Consider the following 22,534-nt stretch of genomic DNA (forward strand, 5'->3'; position numbering starts at 1 on the left):
GGTTTACAAACCCAGACTGCAGGCATTTATGGGGAGGCAAAGCAGTTTATGGAGCTTTATGGGTAACAAACATGCGTTACAAATAATAAGTTATTGGGGTTAGTTGCCATCAACTCAGCTCCAACTCAGTGCCCCTACATACAAAAGAACAAAACAATGACCCCCCCAAAAAAAGAAAAGCCTGTAAATAGTTCAAGGTCTGCTTGTTGACCTTTAGGAGTGTTTTCCGGTGGGGTCTGATGGAGTGCCATGCCCTGGCCCCCATAGTCTATTTTTGGTATTCCCTTGGGACTTCTTGCGCTGCTCCTCTTGCTGTTCTGTTACACGCCTTAGTGTTTTGCCTCGGTGTTGTGGGGTCAGATTGGGCACAATTCTCACACTGTGTCTCCAGTGTGACCCTGTAGGACTATGGGTCAGTTAGGGGTGTCATGTCTAAAAGTGGGGCTGGCCATATATTCCTCTCTGTGCCTTGGTTGCTCTGAGCGGGGATATCGTCCTCAAGGCTTGGGGGGCCAGGATGTGCTCGACTCTCTCTTCCTTCCCTTTCATTTGCTCCTGTGTGCTCTGATCAGACATGTCCCTCTCCCTGAGCTATAGCTTCAGTGCTGCCCTCTGAAGTCAATTCTTTTGGGGGGAGGAGCTGCTGTCCAGGTAGTTGGGATTGGGGCGGGCCCCTCAGGCCTCTCTACTGGTTCCCTACTCCATGCCAGCATGTTGCATTCACATCTTGGAGCACAGAGTTGAAGTCTGGTCCCTCTTTCCCTGTGGAGATCTAATACCCGCCCCTTGGGTGAGTTAGTGTGCTGTTCCCCTGCGACCCATTTCCTTTTTTGTTTTTCTTTTTTCTGTACCTTTTTAGTTGGCTACCATATGTATCTCTGGATTTGGTCTGGTCCCTGCCATTGAACCTGGACCTCACCCCAGGAATGCTCATGTACAGTAGCTTTTTCCCTATGCCCCTTCTGCATTTGTTTTTTAAGCTTACCTCAGCGGACTCATGTTGTACTTGCCCTTTTGTGCTTGGCTTATTTCACTTAGCATAATTTCCTCCAATTCCTCCCGCGCAGTGAAGTGCTTCATGCATTCATCACTGCTTTTTAGGGATGCTTAGTACTCCATTGTATGTATGTACCACAGTTTAACCCATTGTCTGTTGAAGGAAATTGGAGTTGTTTCCAACTCCTTGCAATCATGAACTGTGCAGCAATGAACATTGGAGTACAGATGTCTGGCTGTGGGGAGAGGTCAACCGCTTACAGATATCCTCCTCAGGGTAGTTAGTCACCAGACTACAGGGTAGGCCTCTAGGGCAGTTAGTCAACTGGACTATATGGCAGGCCTCACTCCCTGCTACTAGGGACAATAAACTATTCCTCCTTGAGGCCTGAGACAAAGCGTTCACACCCTACTGATAATGGTTCCTATGGAGATCTAGGGAATAGGTCAAAGTTAAGCCCCCATCCTAAACCTAGAATCTGCCCACCTTGTCACATGTATAACCCCAATTCCTCCCCTTCCTATTGCGTTTATGTCCCCAGACCACCCCCCTCTCATTACTCTATTTCCCTACCCATAGGACAGTCCCTTCCAGTGACATATGTCCTCACCTGTAATTAGGGGGCTTGCACGTCCCCAGAGAATATAAAAGGGGCCAAGGCTACCATTAAACTCTCTCTCTCTCCCTCCACGTATACCATCGAGTGTAGCTGAGGTGAGCATGCTACCATGAAACGTGTCTGACTCCCATTTATTTCTATACTTCATTTCTATCTCTCATGCTCTCTATGACTTTACTATGATCTTTACTTATTATCGCTGTACAACTGCGCCTGCCAGACCCGTAACGATGTGTTAGGGGCTGGCTTCCCTGACATCTGGCCGTGGTTTGGTTCTTTCCTCTTCCTGAGTTGTATGGTAGCTCAATTTCCATCTTTTCTAGATATCATCACATCGATTTCCACAGTGGCTGTACGTACCTACAAGTCCACCAGCAGCAGATGAAAGTTCCTATCTCACCACAGCCTCTCCAACACTTGTTTCTTTCTGATTTTTTGAATTGGGCTACATTTGAGGGTGTTAAGTGCTATCTCATTTTTGTTTTAATTTGCGTTTCTCTTATGGCAAATAATCGGGAAAAATTTCTGACGTGTTTATTGGCCATTCGAATTTCTGCCCTAGTGAAACTTCTGTTCCGGTCCTTTGCCCACCTGCTCACTGGGCGATTAGTTATCTTCTTTTTGGAAGCTAGCAGAGTATTGTAAATTTTAATAATAAGGACTTTGTCTGATAAGACATTGAGTGGTTTTATTTATTTATTTGCTTATTTGTTTGTTTGTTACATTTTATTAGGGGCTCATACAACTCTTATCACAATCCATATATATACATACATCAATTGTATAAAGCACATCCATACATTCCCTGCCCCAATCATTCTCAAAGCATTTGCTCTCCACTTAAGCCCTTTGCATCAGGTCCTCTTTTTTTTACCCCCTCCCTCCCCGCTCTCCCCTCCCTCATGAGCCCTTGATAATTTATAGATTATTATTTTCTCATATCTTGCCCTATCCGGAGTCTTCCTTCCCCACCTTCTCTGCCGGCCCTCTCCCAGGGAGGAGGTCACATGTGGATCCTTGTAATCGGTTCCGCCTTTCCAACCCACTCACCCTCTACTCTCCCAGTATCGCCGCTCTCACCCCTGTTCCTGAAGGTATCGTCCACCCTGGATTCCCTGTGCCTCCAGCTCCCACATGCACCAGTGTACAACATCTGCCCTATCTGGTCCTGCAAGGTAGAATTCGGATCATGGTAGTTGGGGGGAGGATGCATTCGGGATCTGGGGGAAAGCTGTGTCCTTCATCGGTACTACATGGCACCCTGACTGACCCATCTCCTCTCCTAAACCCCTCTGTGAGGGGATCTCCTGTGGCCGACAAATGGGCCTTCGGTCTCCACTCTGCACTTCCCCCTTCATTCACTATGGTAAATAAATAAATATGTGTGTGTGTATATATATATATACACACACATATTTATTTATAGTGTGTGTATATATATATACACACACATATTTATTTATATTTTGCATGATGCCTTATACCTGGTCCCTTTGGCACCTCGTGATAGCACAGGCTGGTGTGCTTCTTCCATGTGGGCTTTGTTGCTTCTGAGCTAGATGGTCGCTTGTTCACTGCTATAGTTTATTGTGCCAGCCTGGCCGATAAACACAAGTAGGATTAACTGAAGGGCAGAGGGATAAATGGCTCGGTGAACCTCACCTTGGTTATTCTGTGTCTGTTTAAAGGGGTACACTACCTGTGGGATGCCTAGCCTGTGGACTGTGTCGCTGTAAGTTGAGGTCCCTTTAAGCCCACACGATTGGAATGTTCATCTCTGGAGCTAGGGACTGACAGTTGATGACAGTTGGGGACCCCTGCCTTGCTATTTGCTGCCTGGGTATATATAGCCCAGCTCTGTCTACAGAAGGGGATTTGGCAACTGGCAGCTCTCAAAACTTAAAGGACTGCTAGTGTCTCACTGCTTTATAATTTAACTGTTAATTTCTTGTATTATCTATCTGTATATTATTTAACGATTTATTTCTTGAATTATATATCTATCTTTATAAATATATTTTTATATAATTACTAGCAATCTGGTTTGTCTCTCTAGAGAACCCTGTCCAATACATGCCACATGTGCTTATGCACCCGTTTGTCTTCGGCGATCGTATCATGGAGGTGTGCAGCCAATGATATGATTTTTTGTTCTTTGATGCCCGATAACTGATCCCTTCAGGACCACTAGATCACAAGCTGGTGTGTTCTTCCATGTGAGCTTTGTTGCTTCTGAGCTAGATGGCCGCTTGTTTATCTTCAAGCCTTTAAGACCCCAGTCACTATCTCTTTTGATAGCCGGGCACCATCAGCTTTCTTCACCACATTTACTTGTTCACCCACTTTGGCTTCAGCAGTTGTGTCGGGAGGATGAGCACCGTAGAGTACCAATTTAATAAAAGAAAGTATTCATGCATTGAGGGAATGCTTAAGTAGAGGCCCAAGGTCCTTCTGCCACCTTAATACTAAACCTATAAATATAGTCACATAGATCTATTTCCCCAACCTCATATATATATTTGCATGTACTTGTCTTTGTCTAGACCTCTATAAATGCCCTTTGACTCCTAGCTCTTTCCTCCATCTCCCTCGACTTTCCTCCTGCCCTACTACCATGCTCCGTCCCCACCTGGGTTACAGCTATACCTCTTCTTTACATAACATTACCCTTGATCATTCTCTACCAGGCCTGCCACTCCCCCCTCACTACCATTTTGGGTCCCATGTTGTTCCCTTGTCCCTGTGTTTGTTAACACCACTTGCTTATCTGCCCCCCTCACCTCCCCCTATCCCAAGTGCTCCCGGAACTGTCGGTCCCATTGGTTTTCCTCCAGATAGTTCATCCAGCCTGTCTTATTTAGACAGACCTGTGGAGACAATAACATGCACTAAAACAAGACAGAGGAAAACAAAGCAACAGTATACAACCAGACAACAAAACAACAACAACAAACCACTGACAAAGAACAAAACAAAACACATCAAGAAAGAAAAGCTTGTAGTTAGTTCAAGAATCACTTGTTGGCCCTTAGGAGTGTTTTCCAGTCCAGTCTGTTGGGGCACCACGCCCTGGCCCCAAAGTCCACTTTCAGCATTCCCTGGGGACCTTGCCACTCCATTCCCTTGCTGTTCCGCTGCACTCCCCCAGTGCTTTGCCTCGGTGTGGTGGGATCAGGTCAGGTGCAATTCCCACACTGTGTCTCCAGTGCTGTCCCCTGTATTGCCCTTGGTCACTGAGGGGCATCATGTCTCATAGTGGGGCCAGCCATGTTGTTCTCTCTGTGGACTGGCTGCTCTAATCAGGAACATCATCCTCACGGTCTGGTGGGCCAGGCTGTGTTCCACTCTCTCCTCCTCCCCCTTCATCTGCTCTCGTGTGCTCTGATCAGATATGTCCATCTCCCGGAGCTGCAGAATCAATGTCGTCCTTTGAAACAAATTTTTCTCGGGGGAGGGGCAGGAATCCACTTAATTTTTGGTGCTGGGGCCAGCCTCCAAGACCTCTCCTCTGGTTCCCTACTCCATGCAGGAATGTTGCATTCACACCTTGCGGCACTGGGTTGAAATCTGGTCCCACTTTCCCTGTTGTTTCTTTTGTTGCTTTGTTTTGCCCTGTCTCGTTTTTTTGTGCATATCATTATCTCTGCAGGTCTATGTAGATAAGATAGACGGGATAAACAATCTGGAGGATTCTGGGGGGACATGGGAGAGAGAGAGGTGGGGGAAATGAAGTGGTGCTAACAAACCCAGGGACAAGGGGACAACAGTGATCCAAAATCGGAGCAAGGGCGGTGTAAGAGGTCTGGTAGAGCTTGATCAAGGGCAATGTAAATGAAAGCAGTAATTGAAACCCACATGAAGGCTGAGCATGATAGTGGTACAAGAAGAAAGTAAAAGGAAACAGAGGAAAGAAGTCAGAGACAAAGGGCATTTATAGAGATCTAAATAAAGACACATACATATGTAAATATATTTTTATATAATGTGGGGAAATAGATCTATGAGCATATATTTATAGGTTTAATATTAAGGTAGCAGACGGACATTGGACCTCGACTCAAATACACCCTCAATGCAAGAACACTTTGTTCTATTAAACTGGCATTGCATTCCATGATGCTCACCTTCGCAACATAATTGCTGAAGACAAAAAGGTGCATAAGCAAATGTGAAGAAAGTTGATGGTACCCAGCTATCAAAATTTATAGCATCTAGGAGTCTTAAGGGGCTTGAAGGAAAACAAGTGCCATCTAGCTCAAAAACAACAAAGCCCACATGGCAGAAGCAGCCTGTGTGATCATGAGGTGCTGATGGTATCAGGTATCAGGCATCAAAGAACAAAAAAATCATATCATTGTGAATTAAGGGGAGTGCGGAGTGGGGACCCAAAACCCATCTGTATGCAACTGCACTTCCCTTTACAGAAGAGTCCCGGTGAGGAGACGAGCCAATCAGGGTGCAGTGTAGCAAAGATGAAAAATACAACTTTCCTCTCATTCCTAAATGATTCCTCCACCCACCCTCAGCCCTCACTATCATTATCCCAATTCTACCTTACAAATCCGGCTAGACCAGAGCATGTACACTTAGGAACTGGAAACACAGGGAATCCAGGACGGATGAACTCTTCAGGACCAAAGGTGAGAGTGGTGATACCAAGAGGCTGGAGGGAAGGTGGGGTAGAAAGTGGGAACCAATTACAAAGATCTACATATAACCAACACCCCTGGGGGACGGACAACAGTAAACTGAGTGAAGGGAGACATTGGATAATGTGAGACATGACAAAATAATAATAATTTATAAATTATCAAGGGTTCATGAGAGGGTCCTAGAGAGGGAAAGGGGAACATCAGGAGCTGATACCAAGGGCTCACGTAGAAAGCAAATGTTTTGAGAATGAATGGCAACAAATGTACCAATGTGCTTGACACAATGGATGGATGTATGAATTTTGATGAGTTGTACAAGCCCCCAATAAAATGATTTTTAAAATAAAGAACAAAACCGTATCCAGCCCCGAACCATTCTATAGTCGTTGGTATATTTGAACTCAGTGTTGCAGCCACTATGTCAATCATCTCAAGGGTCTTCCTCTTTTTCGTTTTACAAGTATCACAACTTTTCCCAAGGATCAGCCAATCCTGATATGTTCAAAGAATATGAAACAAAGATTCACCATCCTCACTTCTAAAGAGCCTTCAGGATGCACTTTGTTAAAAATAGATTTGTTTGTTTTTCTGGGATTTTGTGATACTTCCAATATTCTTCAACAACACCATAATTCAAAAATGCATTAATCTCCAGTTTTCCTGATTTATTGTCTGTCTAGCTCTCACATGCCTACATGAGGTGACTGTAAATACCATGGTGTGGGTCAGGGGCACCTTGGTCCAAAGTGTCCTCAAAGTGCGATCTTTGCTTTCTCATACTTTATAGAGATCTTCTGCAGCATATTTGCCCAATGCAAAGCATCATTTGATTTCCGAACAGCAACTTCCATGAGGGGCAATTGTGGTTCCAATTAAAATGAAAACATTGACAACGTGTATCGTTTCTCCATTTATCATGGGGTCCATTAGTCCAGTTGTGAAGATTTTTGTTTTCTTTACACTAAGTTGCATTTCATACTGAAGACTACAGTCTTGATTTTCATCACCAAGTGCTTCAAGTTCTTCTTGCTTTCAAGAAGCAATGTATGTCATCTGCATACCACAGATTGTTAATAAGCCTACTTCCCATCCTGATGCTCAGTTCTTCATATGGTGCAACTTCTTGCACTATGTGCTCAGCATATAGAATGAATAAGTTGATGAAAAGATAACATTACCCTTGATCATGCCCTGCCAGGCCTGCCACACCCACCTTGGGTTTTTTTATACTGAGATGTAATCCATACTGAAGGCTACAGTCCTTGACCTTCATTAGCATGTGCTTCAAGTCCTCGTGGCTTTTTAGCAAACAAGGTTGTGTCATCTGCATACTGCAAGTTAATAATAATAAGCCTTCTTCTGCTCCTGATGTCCCATTCTTCATATGGACCAGTCTAATGGATTATTTGCTTAATATACAAATGGAATAAAACCAAATTCACTGTCATGGAGTCAATTCTGACTCATAGCAACCCTAAAGGACAGAGTAGAACTGCCCTGTTGGTAGAAAGCTTCATCTTTCTCCAGCAAAGCTGGTGGCAGTTTTGAACTGCTGACTTTGCAGTTAGCAGACAAACATATAACCCTACTACAGCACTAAAGTTCTTTACAAATTTAATAAGTATGGTCAAAGGATACAATCCTGGCGCATACCTCACCTGATTTTAAACTATATAGTATCCTTGTGAGTTGTTCACAAGATTGCCTCTTGATCGATGTGCAGATTTGACATAAGTCCAATTAAGTGTTCTAAAATTAAGGCCTGGGGAAGTGAATGGGACTACAACCTTAAATATATGTACATGTTATGTCTATGTACATGTGCATGTATACACAAATGTATGTTTGCCAGCGTATTTCTACATGTATTTAGATATGCTCCAAATATTCATGAATAATATAGTAGAGCATAGAAGGAGTAAAGTTATGAGAACTTATTAATAACAAATCACTTTAAGAAAATGAGTCACTAGCCTGTAGTCTCAGGACACACCAAGGTCAATGACTTTACATAGTCAACAAAGTCTAAGTTACACATCCTACTTCAGTTTTAGCAACCAGTGTCTTAAAAACTTGGGAGCAGCCATCTAGGGTACAACTATTACTATTCTCTCTCCATCTAGAGAAAAGAAGATTAAAGGAAATCTGACTCAAGGAAACATTTAATCCAAAGAACTAATGGGTCAGGTGATATCCAAGACTCTTAAGACCAGAACTAGATTGTGCCTGACTACCTATGCTAACTAACCACTCTAAATGGGATTGAAATAGAAGTTCCTGAAGAGAGAGGAAGAAAAGAGTAGAATAAAATACAAAATTATAAAAACAGAGTAGGCTTACTGACCTCATAGACACTAATGGGCCTCAACAGAAGCCAAAACACTAGTCCTTAGACATCCATAAGGCATAGAACAGAAATTATCCCTATAGTTCAACTTGCAGCCAAATGTTAGGTCTATAAGGTAGATAATAATACCAGGGAGACGTACATTCATTAGAACAGTCAATTATATGAGATCAAAAGGATAGTATTTGCCCAAGGATAAAGCTCAGAAAACATAAAAGGGTTAAGAAAGGAAGAATCAGGGAAATGGTAAGCACGGAGAGAAAGTGAAAGGCTGTTTTTTTGTGGGACAGTCAATAACACAAAACAAATTGCATATTAAGTATTGAATGGAAAATCGATCTGTGCTATAAACTTTAACCCAAATGATACTAATTTTTAAAACTATAAAGGTTGGATCTCTAAGTAGAAACAGGATAACCTTTTGTAATTCAAAATAAAACTTGAGATGTTATAATATATAGTATACTCACTTATAAAACACCACACCCACTGCCAGCGAGTCAATTCTAACTTATAGGGACTCTAGGGGACAGGGAACAAGTGCCCTTTAGTTCTTTACTTTCCGACAGAGAAAGTGGTTTTGAACTACTGACACTGCAGTTGGTAGCACAACATAACCACTATAGATTATCAGAGTTCCTAAAGCTCCTGATAAGTACTTAAAGGTAAGTTTTACGTAAGGAAAGAGTTCCTGATTCTTAAAGCTACACTAAATAATTTTCAGGTTTACAAACATTCACAGTATGGCTACGAATTGTTTCAAAATAATTGGACAATGTGAGGAAAATTAGGTGAGGGTATATTAGTTGATTATTATTGTTATTGTTGTTAGGTGCCATTGAGTTGGTTCTGGCCTACAGGAACCTTATGCAAAACAGAACAAAACACTGCTAGGTCCTGCACCATCCTCACAATTGTTTCTATGCTTCAGCCAAATGTTGTAGCCACTGTGTCAATCCAACTAATTGAAAGCCTTCCTCTCCTTTGCTGCCCCTCTACCAAATATTTTCCTTGGTCTTTCTCAATAGCATGTCCAAAGTACATGAGATAAAGTTTTATATGAGGCAAATGAAAATACCATTTTTTGGATCAGGTTCAGCTTAGTCCTCAAAGTAAGATCCTTCCTTTTCAGTACTCTAGATAGTCTTGGGCAGTAGATTTACCTAATGCAATGCGACTTTTGATCTCTTGACTGCTGCTTCTAACAGCATTGATTGTGGACCTCAGCAAGAGAAAATCCTTGCCAACTTCAATCTTCTCTCCATGTAAAGGTCACACTATCAATTATGTTTGGAGATTCTCAGACATGAAGAGCCCATATCCTTCAAGGCTGCTACTAGGTATCTCATGACAAGAAAATATGTAGTTCCTTAAAGAATGACAAAATCTATTAAGTTGTTCTTTATCCACAATGGATAGAAATGAAAGTATCATGATTTTTTGAAATCCTGATACATACATACTTTATAACACCTACTAGTAGGATCAATTCTTTCCCAAGTAATTAATCTCTTCATACATACTTCAATTTTCAAAATTTCATATATATAGTCACCTAATAGGGGTGTTATACAGACATCTAAAATTAGGTAATGTACAAAAGTGTCTTTCAATAAAACTTACTTTAAGAGTTATCAGGAACAATCCAGATGGTAGGGGCAGGTGGGGTGGGTGGTGGGAAGAGACACAAGAGGGGGAAGTACGGGAAAGGAACAGGGGTGTCAATCAACTAGGGACAAGGGAAGAACAAGTGATCTAAAATCAATAGCAAGGAGGGCAAAGGATGCCTGGTGGGACTTGATCAAGGGTAATGTCACTGAGAGGAATTACTGAGACCCAAATGAAGGCTGAACATAATAGGGGGACAAGAAGAAAGTAAAAGGCAAGAGAGAAAAAAACTAGGAGGCAAAGGACATTTATAGAGGTCTAAATACAGTCATGTACATATGTAAGTATATTTCTACATAACTATGAGGGAATAGATCTATGTACATATATTTGTTAAGTATTAATGTAGTAGATGGGCTTTGGGCCTGTACTCAACTAATCCCTCAATGCAAGAACATTTTGTTTTGATAACCAGGAATTCTGCGATGATCACCTTCCCTACAAGATTGCTGAAGACAAAATGGGTGCATAAGTAAATGTAGTAAAGAAAGCTGATGGTGCCCGACTATCAAAAGACATAGTATCTAGGGTCTTAAAGGCTTGAAGATAAACAAGTGGCCTTCTAGCTGAGAAGCAACAACGCCCACATGGAAGAAGCACACCAGTCTGTGTGATCATGAGGTATCGATAGGACCAGTTATCAGGCGTCAAAGACCAAGAACAAAATATCCTATCAATGTGAATGAGGGGGAGGGTCAGCGAAGACCCAAAGCCCATCTGTAGACAATTGGACATCCCTCACAGAAAGGTCACAAGGAAGAGACGAGCCAGTCAGGGTGCAGTACAGCACCAATGAAACATACAACTTTCCTCTAGTTCTTTAATATTTTCTCTCCTCCCCCCCCACCCCCAACTATCATGACCCCAATTCTACCTTACAAATCAGCTAGATCACAGCATGCACACTGGTACAAATATGGGCTGGAAACAGAGAATTCAGGACAGATAAACCCCTCAGGATCAATAATGAGAGTAGCAATACCAGGAGGATAAGGGGAAGGTGGGGGTAGAAAGGGGGAACCGATCACAATGATCTACACATAACTCCCTCCTAGGGGGGTGGACAACAGAAAAGTGAGTGAAGGGAGACATTGGTCAGTACAAGACATGAAAAAAAATTATAAATTATCAAGGGTTCACAACAGAGGAAGGGAGAAGTGAGCTGATATCAAGGGCTCAAGTAGAAAGAAAATGTTTTGAAAATGATGATGGCAACATATGTACAAATGGGCATGACACAATGGATGGATGTTTGGACTGTGCTAATAGCTGTATAAGCTCCCAATAAAATGATTAAAAATAAGACTTATCAAGTATTTAAACAAGCAGTTATCTAAGAGAGGAGTCAACTAAGTCCCCGTGGAAGAACACCAGCTTGTGTGATCCATGGATGACAATAATAAAATTCAAATATGCCGAAGGAAAAAGTATCAGAGCTAAAATTGTGAACACCCAATTTGGGGAAGGCTGCGAAAGGCAGTGGGAGCCTAAAGCCCATCTGTAGAGCATCTAATCAGATCAAGCCTCTGGCAGATACCCACTAGCCACAGGCAAAGGTCTGGAACAGTCTTACTTATCAAACAGAGATCACTGTAATCCTGATTATGCTGGATCAAATTTGATACTTGGTCAGTTGACCTCCTTCTAGACCCAACATTAATTTGTTCTAGGTGCAAGGATCTCTTGACAAAAATTCCTTCCGTGGCTTTTGAAATATTGATTGAGGTACCATATATACTGGTGTATAAAGACAAGTTTTCCAGCACATTTTAAGTGCCGTTTTTGTGGTAAAATTAAATGCCTCGGTTGATATTCGGGTTGGTATATACCCAAGTATCATAAACACTATTCTTTCTTGCTCATTGTTGGTATTTTTATCTTTATATTATACTACTGTTTTATCCTTACCACCTCATTTCGTGTCTGTTCTTTTGTTTCTTTTGGGTTTACCAATTAGTGACGCACAGAAAGAGTGGAAGTATGGAGATAATAATTCAGGCAAGGATGTGTAGGGAATGAAGGGATGGGTAGGAAAAAGATGGGGAAGGTAGGAGATTTCAGGAGTAAACAATGAAGGTGGGAGGGGGAGTGAGCACTGGAATTGAATGTCAATAAACAGTTCATTTTAAATATTATTTAATCAAGGAGAGCTTGATATATTCTGAAAATGATTGTGGTAGTGACTGTGTAATTCTTGACATGACTGAAGGATTGAACTGTATGACGTGGATTATGTATCAATAAAAAAGTTATCAGCATGTAATAATATTAGTATTACTATTAGAAACTACATTGTAGTTTCTTTCTTCAAGCACCAGCTTAACTTTTACTAATTCATTTATGTCAGATAAAAATCTGGTCATTTTCAATTATTTTTAAACATTTTTAGAACTTTAAACATAGTGAGATAAGGTCACAGGTAGCACAAAGTGGTATGACAGGGGTCACCTGATTCATAACAGTAGCAAAATTATTTATGAAGTAGCAATAAAAATAATTTTATGGTTGGGGGGGGTCACCACAACATGAGGAAATGTATTAAAGGGCCAAGGCATTAGGAAGGGTGAGGACTACTGTGGTATAATGATCCTGAAAAAAGAAAAATAACCTCTATGGATTTCATCTCTAAAACATGCTTCATCTCTTTATTCATCTCTAAAACATGCTTCACCTAATATTCTTAAAGGGTGCTAGATGAGGTTTCAACCCAAATCTTGGTCTTTTTAATTATGTTGCCATCTGACATTTTCTTTTATTCATTTATTTCATTTAGTCTAATGTTCATTTAGTTGCATCATTTTTACTGTAGCAATACTGTTACTTTATAAACATTTTTAACTTGTTTTTTGGGGTTAAACTTTTCATCTTCATTTATGAATTTTAGTTCTCTCAAAGAATTTTAACTATCTGTTTAATGTCTGATAAACATTTTTCATAGCAAAATAAATTTGAGAAACTGTACATAATATCCATCTTTTGGAAATTTACAATGCACTTTAACATATTTAAGCCTCTATGAAATGCTTCAGAAAAGAAATTGCTCAAGCTTTGTTTAACTGGGAATTTTCGTAATTTAGTCAACCATTTCATAATTTAGTCAACCACTTCATTTCAGACAAAATGCATTATATTTCACAACCTTTAGAAACACTAGTAACTTGTTTCTTTATACTGCTTTAAATTTTGTTCTTATTCCAATCTTCAGTGTAATTATGATTATTTTTCATTTTCCTTCATCATATCCTATACACTATGGTTATGAAAGTTGGACGATGAAGAAAGAAGACTGAAAAGAATTTATATATTTGAATTATGGTGCCAGTGAAGAATATTGCAAATACCACAGACTACCAAAAGAACAAACATTATCTGTTTGAGAAGAAATAACAGTCAGAATTCTTTTTAGAAAGGAGGATGGCAAGACTTCCTCTCACTTATTTTGGATTCTTGTGAGAAGAGACCAGTCCCTGGAGAAGGATATTATACTTGGTAAAGTGGGTGGTCAGCAAAAAGAAGGGAGACCCTTAATGAAATGGATTGACACAGTTGCTGGAACAATGGGCTCAAATATAACAATTGTGAGAATATCACAGAAATGAGCTGTATTTGGTTCTGTCATGCATAGGGTAATTATGCATCAAAACCAACCTGACCAATAACAACATACCATAATATTTGGAAAACATATCACCTTGGGAACTCCATTAAGTGAACTGGACTCTACCCCAAAGACACCTGTAATCTGAGGGGTTACGCTGGAAAGCACACAGTGTCTGAGATAGAAGACAGCTGTACGAAGAGCAGTGTACTATTGGTTGGTAAACAAACAAGGTCTTGGTAAATCAATGCCCTGTATACTATATTAAGATACGTATTATCCCAGCAATCCTGTAATGGCTATTCTGTTTTATTCTGCTCGGGCCCATTTATATAAAGGAGTACCTCAGGGGTGTGTCACCATTGGGACTCACCCTCTTAATGCTGTGTTGTTTCTTTATGTTTCAGAAAATTAAACCCAGGGATGCTACACCTATAATGAAAGAAAATACAACAAGGGTTTGGGGGAAGAGGGGTATAGAGGAATGGGGGTAATAAGAAGATGATGTCAAGAAGTCCAGGAAGGAAAATTATGTTTTGGAAAACATGTATGATTATGGAAGAAACGGTACAAGTAGGTTTGACATGATTAAACTATGGGATGATATTGGCTCCCACATTATAGCAAATTAAGGGGGGGAAGCATTGATCCAGAAATGAAACCCTAGCTCCAACTTAAGAACAATCAGTTCTTACATCATGGCCCTGCTCAATACTCACCTTCATGAAATGATCACTGAAGATAAGGGTGCTACAGCAAAGTGTGGTGAAGAAAGCAGATGATGCCCGGCAATCAATCAGAATAGTGTCTTGGGTCTTAGACTTGTAATCAAACAAGCTGCTTAGCCATCTAAGTGAGAAGTCAATTAATTCCACAGAGATGTAGCACACTAGCTTGTGTGATTCAAAGATGACAATTACAAAATTCTAATATGGTGAGGAGAAAAGCATCAGAGTTAAAATTATGCACACCCAATTTGTGGAGGGCTCTGGAGAGCAATGGGTGCTAAAAACCCATCTGCAGAGTACTTCTTCAGACTGAGCCACTGGGCAGATCCTCTCTAGCCACAGGCAAGGAATAGCCTATCAGGCAGACCCCACTGTAATCTTGATTATGCTGGATTGAACTCAATACTTGGCCAGCTGACCACCCTGTAGACGTGACCTGAATCTGTTCTGAGTGCAAGTGTCTCTTACTGGCTCCAAATTTCTTCCTTGGCTTTTGAATGTTGTTGATCTTTTCCTTCTTGTGCATTATTTGTACTTTTTGTCTGTATACTATTATGCTTTTAACCTTACCACCTCAACACGATTTTGTTACTGTTTTCTGTAGGGTCTTCCAACTGTGAAGCACAGGAGGAGTAAATGCATAATGATAACTTATATAAGGGGATACAGGGAATTCAGGGGTGGGGGTGGATGATAGGAAGGGGAAGGGGATTTCGGGAGCAAATCATGAAGACGGGAGTGGGGGAGAGAGCACTAGAATGGACTGTGATTGTGCGACTCACCTTAAAGGCAATTTAACCATGCAGGGGAGAAATGCTCTAAAATTGAAGTGGGTGTGATTGCACAATTCTCCTTGATATAATTCAATGACTGAATTATTTATCAATTACGTACCAATAAAACTTTTAAAAACGCTGATCTGTATAAGACATAAACATTTCAGAGAAGGAAAACTCAAGTATTTTCCACAACAGAGAGAAAATGATAGAAAATCAACTGAAATGTTTGAATATCAAATGATGAATATCACTTAATGGAACAATTGAAATGTTTCAAAAAGCTGACAAAGCACTGCAAGCACTCATTCGTCTGTGCCAGGAAATCTGGAAGTCAGCTACTTGGCCAACTGACTGGAAGGGATCCATATCTGTACTCATTCCAAAGAAAGATGACCCAACAAAATGTTCAAATTAAAAAACAGTATCATTGATATGACATGCAAGTAAAATTTTGCAAATAAAAATATCAAGAATCACAGCCTTCAGTATATATCACAAAATACAGAAGACCAAAATCCTCACAATTGGACCAATAGGTAACATCATGATACATGGAGCAAAGGTTGAAGTTCTCAAGGATTTTGTCTTGCTTGGATGCACAATCAATGCTCATGGAAGCAGCAGTCATGAGATCAAAAGACACATTACATTGGACAATTCTGCTGCATAAGACTCTCTTCAGAGTACTGAAAAAGAACAATGTTACTTGGAAGACTAAGGTGCACCTGACCCAAGCCTTGGGATATTTTCAATTGCCCCATACATATGTAAAAGTTAGACATTAAATAAAGAAGACAAAAAGAAGAATCGATGCATTTAAATTAAATATTACTTGAAAGAAGTACAGCGAAAGTGCTCGTTAGAGGCAAGAATGGCAAGACTTCATCATACGTATTTTGGACTTGTCAGGAGAGATCAGTCCTCCGAGAAGGACATCATGTTTAGTAAAGCAGAGGGACAATGAAGAAGAGAAAGGGCCTCAAAGAGACTGACTGACCCCATGGCTACAACAATGGGCTCAAGCACAGGAACACTGTGAGGATGGGGCAGGACCTGGCAGTGCCTTGTTCTGTTGTGCAAAAAGTCACTAAGGATCAGGAGCAACTCGATGGTACCTAACAAAAGAACTGAAAAGTTTTAACACAGCACCTGTTAACAACAACAGAGAGCAACAGCAGCCACCACCACCTCACACCAATGAAGAGCAATATAATTGAGCACAGCACCTGCTAAAGATGGAAACTTGAAAGACCTGGATCAAGTTCCGACTCTCATCAGTTTCACTGTATTAAACAGGGGTATGAAGAATACATGAATGGATGGACTGATGAATCAATAGGGAAGGGGGTATTAAGGAAGATAGGGAGGGCACTGAGTGTGGCACACCAAAAGGAACCCTACTGGCTTTGGAGTCTGAATGTATGAACTATTATAACCTAGTTCAAATTTTTTCACTTCTCTAAGTATTGTTGTTAGGTGCCAGTAAGTCCGTTGCAATCCATAACCCACACACGTAAAACAGAACTAAAGGCAGGACTGGGCATCCTCACAATTAAGGAACCCTGGTGGCATAGTGGGTCATGGACTGAAGGTCAGCAGTTTAAACCTACCAGTCAATTCTTAGCAGAAAGATAAACTTTCTTCTCCTTTAAAGATTTACAGCCACAGAAAACCCATAGGGACAACTCTACTCTCGTATAGTGTCACTATGGCTCATACACAACTCACTGGCATTAGATTTTATAAGAATAACAACCTCTATATTCTCACAGAATACAAAACACGTTCTAATATAGTTTAGATTTAAAATAAGGGGGGAAAATTATTTCTGGATTCATGCAATTTATATGGAGAAGCAGAAGAAATGGGCTTAAACATGTACTACTTAATTTCTAACTGTAATTTTATGCTTGATATTTAAAAAGTTATCACTGAACATAAATTCTAGGTGTTTTGTGAATGCCTTTCACCTAAAATTTTACTTGGTTAATAAAACTGTAGTAATCCATTTCACTTCAAAAAGAAAACACTGTGGTAAATTTTACACACTTTATAGTATACCTTTAGATAACAAGAGCTGAACAATATATTCATTTCAAGTGTGTATATTCTGCTTTAATCCACAAGAGGGAGCAAACACTTAACACATCTTTCTGGGAATTTCATGACACAATAGTTTCAATAGTCTTGGAGGGGAAATTATTAGAAAATAGTACAGCCAATAAAAGGATTTGCTGAATGTCTACCATGCATAAGAAATTGTACCAGGGTCTAGAAATAGTGGACAAAAGAGAACTCTTGATCTCTGCTATCAATCAACAAAATACATCTAGAGACTTGTAAAAAATCTTTGAACAAACATACATACTTATTTTTATTGAAGTATATGAATATCAGTCTGAACTACAATTTCTAAGTACTCAGTCTGAACAGAAACTATGAATATGATGTAATAAACAATGTCAAAAGTACAAATCTAAGAGGCAAATAACATGCCTTATGCAGCTAGCACCACTTTGTTCATTTATTTTAACCCAAATGTTAGCACAGAACATTTCAGTAAATTTCACATTTATCTAGAAGGATATGGAAATATACTTATCATAGTGTTCCAGGAGAGAAGCAAAAATCTTTGAAATATACTGATGTTAGATGTTGTTAGACGCTGACAAGTTAATTTCTACTCAGATTGATGCCCTGTGACAAATTAGAACACCCCTCACAGAGTTTTCTTGGCTCTGATCTTTAGGGAAACAGACTGCTAGTCCCTGAGTAGGTTTGAGCTATCAACCTTTCAGCAGCCAACTGCAAGACTTGTTTGCACGACTAGGACTCCTATACTGTTGAAAGATAGAATCATAATGTCAACACTGAAAAGTCTCAATTACTTATTAGTGTGTATGACAGTTACATAATCTGGTGTCAATTTGGGATTTGAGGATTAAGAGCGAAGGGGTGTCGAGTCTGTCAATCGGGTCATAGCCAATGAGGCCTCTGTGTGGGCATGGCCTTCTCCTAAGAATTCTGGGAAATCCAGTATTTTTCCTCCTTGGAGGCAGGAGACACCTCTCTGCTCACTCCCTGGGAGACATTACAGCTAACAAGGCACATAGAATAGTGCTAAGCTGGAGAAGCCACATTGACCTACCCTGATGCAACTAGAACTCTGAAGCTGGAGAAGTCACATAAGGATCCCTGCCAGCGCTGAGATGCTTACAACGCCACTGGAGCCTAAGACTTTCTGCCCACTAGTCTGTGATTGTCCTGCATTCAACATCACTACATGTTGTTTCTTGAGTCTGAAGAGGACTTTATAGATTAGTATCAGACATATGGGCTAATATCGGACTTATGGGCTTGGGATGGACTGGGTTGGGATACTTTCTTAATGTACCAATACCCTTTATATAAAACTATCTTATACACATCAGTTTGTATGGATTTGTTTCTCTAGTCTACCCGGACTAACATGTGTATTCAAATACAGTGATCTTAATATAACTTAAAGGTTAAAGGATCTCAAAGAGTATGATGAACTAGAATGGGAAAGCTCTTCCAAAATGTTGTACACGTCTATATATAAGTAGGTGCCCTGGTGGCAATGTTGGGTTAGCGTTGGGCACCTAAACCTTGGTTCCAATCCTCTAGTGTCTCCAAAGAAGGGAGGCTATCTCCTACTGTAAAGATGTATAGCCTCAAAATTCTATAAAAGCTCTCAATGAATTGGAATTGACTTGATGGCAGTGGGTTTGGTTTGTATATAAAAGAGTCCCTGGGTGTTGCAAAAGATTAACATTCTCAATTACTAAACAGGTCTAAGTTCAAGTTCACACTGAGGCACATCAGAAGAAAGGTCTAGTGATCTACCTCCAAAAAATTAGCCAATAAAAACCTATAAAGCACAATTCTACTCTCACACATATTTGGGGGATTTGGGGGTGGGGTCTATTAGTCAGAATCTGGCATATATACTTTTTTAGGGAGCTACATTGACAGGAAACAATGCAGTTTAAAAAATCATATCTGCATCAAAACATAATGGAATTCAAGTCCATGCTTTTTGGTGTTAGCTTAAGGGCTCTGGCTTCATCAGCATAATTCCATGTGTCTTGTCAGCAGGAAAACAAAGCAGAGAGTGCAGCTCTAGCCTCCTGTGAGTTTTATTTCTGTATGGCCTTCAAATGAGGCCATCAAACTGCTACCTGATTGACTGGCTAAACTCCACCCCTTCACTCTTAATAGTCTCAAGTTGCAGATTATGTAACTACTACAGGGGGTCTTCTGATCTGGGTGGAGAAATAAAGCAATTTATGTTTTATTCACCCTGGTTCCGTAGAATTAAGACCCTCTTGCTCTGCCTCACCTCTCCCGAGCTAGCTCCCCGATTTGCAGACCTGGAATCTGCCTGAAGCAGGCAGGTGCTTGCCGATAGATGACCAAGGGGATTCTAGTTGGCCGCCATTACTGTTCTCTAATTTTAGCATATTTGTGTCTTCTATCTTTATGTTGAAAATCTTGTGGTCTGGAAGTGACACTCTTTTCTGGCACCTTTACACTGTTCTCAACAGAGTCCCTGCTGTGTGTGCTACTTGGTCGCTATCTTGCCAGGATCCCTCCACCACTTAACTCTCTTTCTAGAGACTACTCCAGCACAGTTGCTGCTGGTCTAACAGCCGCTAGAAATGCCCAGACAAGTGCCAAGCCAAGCAACAAAATGTCCGGCCGCCCTACCGGCCCTCTATGGTCTTCAGCTGCTGCCCCTCTAAACAAATGCATTTCTGCCCTTCTGTTTGGAGACTACATTCCATAGGGTAAAAAAATAAAAAATAAATAAATAAACTAAGCCCCTCCGCCCTTCTTACTCTTATTTGTTAATATTATACCATTTCCTTTCCAATATGTCTTAGGGGAAGATGAATCTTTTCTTATTCTTTTTTGAGTGTGGTGTTCAGTTCATTACTCTTTTTGTTTAATTTCTCCCTTTATGTTGGCTCACAGGTGCTGCTTGTTTGTTTTTTCTCCTTAAAAAATTGTAATGGTTTCATTTAGGACTGGGACTTGAGTGAAATAAATAAAGGAATTTGCCTCAGGTGCAAATTTTAAGGGAATGCCAAAACACTCAGTAACTGAGTAATTCAAACATAACTCACTTGGCCTGACAATTTGTCCCTTTAAGTTAAAGGCTTTAACCCCTTTTTGCTACTAAGTTGAGAAAGGACTGAAAAGTAGAGAGAAGCTGTGTAGTACTGTGTATGCACATAGTGCTTACATTTAAGTATCTTACCAGAGACGAAGCTGAAGAGTTTTCCAACTATCTGAAACACTCTTCTTCCGAGTTTGGATAGTGGTTAAGCTCAAAATTGCTCAGCTCCTCTGAAGCACTGTGGAAGGTTGGAAACTGGGCCAACAAAAGGTGAATGTGATCTCATTTTTGTTGTAGCTGAGTTCCAGCTGATCTTGACCCTGTTGCGATTTGAATTATAATCTATCACCTAAGCCTTCTGAAAGTTTTTCCTAGTTATTCCTTCATATAAAAATTAATGCCACAGATAAATCATATATCTATTTATGTACGATACCATATGTCTGTGCTTCATGCATAAAATAAGATTTTTAAAACCCTGTGCAAAACAGGCTTCACCCACTTAGAACTACAGTGCTTTTGTCTGATAGCCCTGCACAGAGGGAAGAGCTTACAGTCTCTGAAGAAACAAAAAAAAATTTTAAGATATTTTATTGTATACTTTATTATACATAACTTCTGAAGTATAGTTTTAAAAATTGTACATGTGATGAAGCAGGAAAAATGTAACTTGGAAACAACTGAATATAAAGTCAATATAAAAGGATTCTTAGATGACAAAAAAAATTGGGACTAACTGGCAAGAACTTTGAAATTCTTATTATTTGTGAATTTACAGGAAAATCTGGAAATAATTTATGAAGAGGTGTAGAGAATTTCAGGAGAAAGATGGGAGGTCTAGAAAACCACATGGGAATTCTAGAAATAAAGTAAAAATTTATTGCAAGATTTAATAGTGAATTTGGTACTCCTGAAGAAAATACCATTAAATTGAAGGTAGAGAAATAGAATTTAAACTGAAATACTAGAGAAAAAAATTAAAAATTATAAAAATATTTTAAACTTGGTAAACATATATAAAATTTAAAACTCAAGAAGTCTAGTGAACAAGTAATGTGTTAGTTTAAGATGACAAGAGAAATAAAACCAGGAACACTCATATATGTTAAAGAAAGAGCTGTATATCAAAGAGCAATTGTATATTAAGGAAACATCCCAGTCCACTGCAGATCAAGTCTATAAGCTTGATAACAGCCTATAAATCCAAAACGAGTCCATCAATACCTCATCAGCCTCATGCAGCACAAGCAATGACACTGAATGCAGGAAGATCACAGGCTGGTAGGTGCAAAGTCTTCTGGATCCAGTGGTGGTGGAAGCATCTCAGCAGTGGTGCAGGTCTCCATGTGGCTCCTCCAGCTTTGAGTGTGTGGCCCCTCAAAAGGAAGGTGATACACCTTCAGAGAGCAAGAGAGGAAGTTCCCAAAATCCTCAAGAAAAGACCACACCCTTAAGGAGGTATCATCAGACTGTGACCTGTGTGACCCTTTCACTTTTAATACCCTCAAGGTGACACAAGATTATGTAACCACCACAAGTAACTAGGTCTAATACCAAGAAAATTACTCACATGTATATTGTTGGCAAACTACTGGAAAGCAAAAATAAAGGAAAAGCCTTAAAAACAAGTAGAGGGGGAAAGTGACAGTGAAATCTCTAGGGGAAAGTGTCGAAAGAATAAAACCAAGCAAACTAGAAATTTATATCCAAAAAACTATTTGAAAAGTGAAAATGGAGTAAGAAATTTTCGGCGAAATCTGGATTTGTTGTCAGCTGACAAATAAAAGAGCTAAGGGAAGTTCATCAGGTGGAAGAAGTAGTAGGATCAGATGGAAATGAATTAATGGAACAGCACCTGTGAGTAGATATAAAAACCTATAAAATTACCTTTCTATTTATAATTGAAAGACTAGAAAAATAACACTATTACAGAGTTTGTCATATGCAGAAGTGAAATATATGACAATAGAAGTAACTACACTTATATCATTGTAAGCTTTTAA

General features: G+C 40.0%; 1 protein-coding gene across 1 annotated transcript in view; it reads right to left on the reverse strand.

The window, feature by feature from the left end:
• The window catches only part of FAF1 (Fas associated factor 1), a 504,460-nt gene that overhangs the window by 450,377 nt on the left and 31,549 nt on the right, over positions 1 to 22,534 (reverse strand). The gene's annotated exons all lie outside the window — the stretch shown is intronic.

The sequence above is a fragment of the Tenrec ecaudatus genome, chromosome 1 (assembly GCF_050624435.1).
Source record: "Tenrec ecaudatus isolate mTenEca1 chromosome 1, mTenEca1.hap1, whole genome shotgun sequence".
In the NCBI taxonomy this organism is placed as follows: Eukaryota; Metazoa; Chordata; class Mammalia; order Afrosoricida; family Tenrecidae; genus Tenrec; species Tenrec ecaudatus.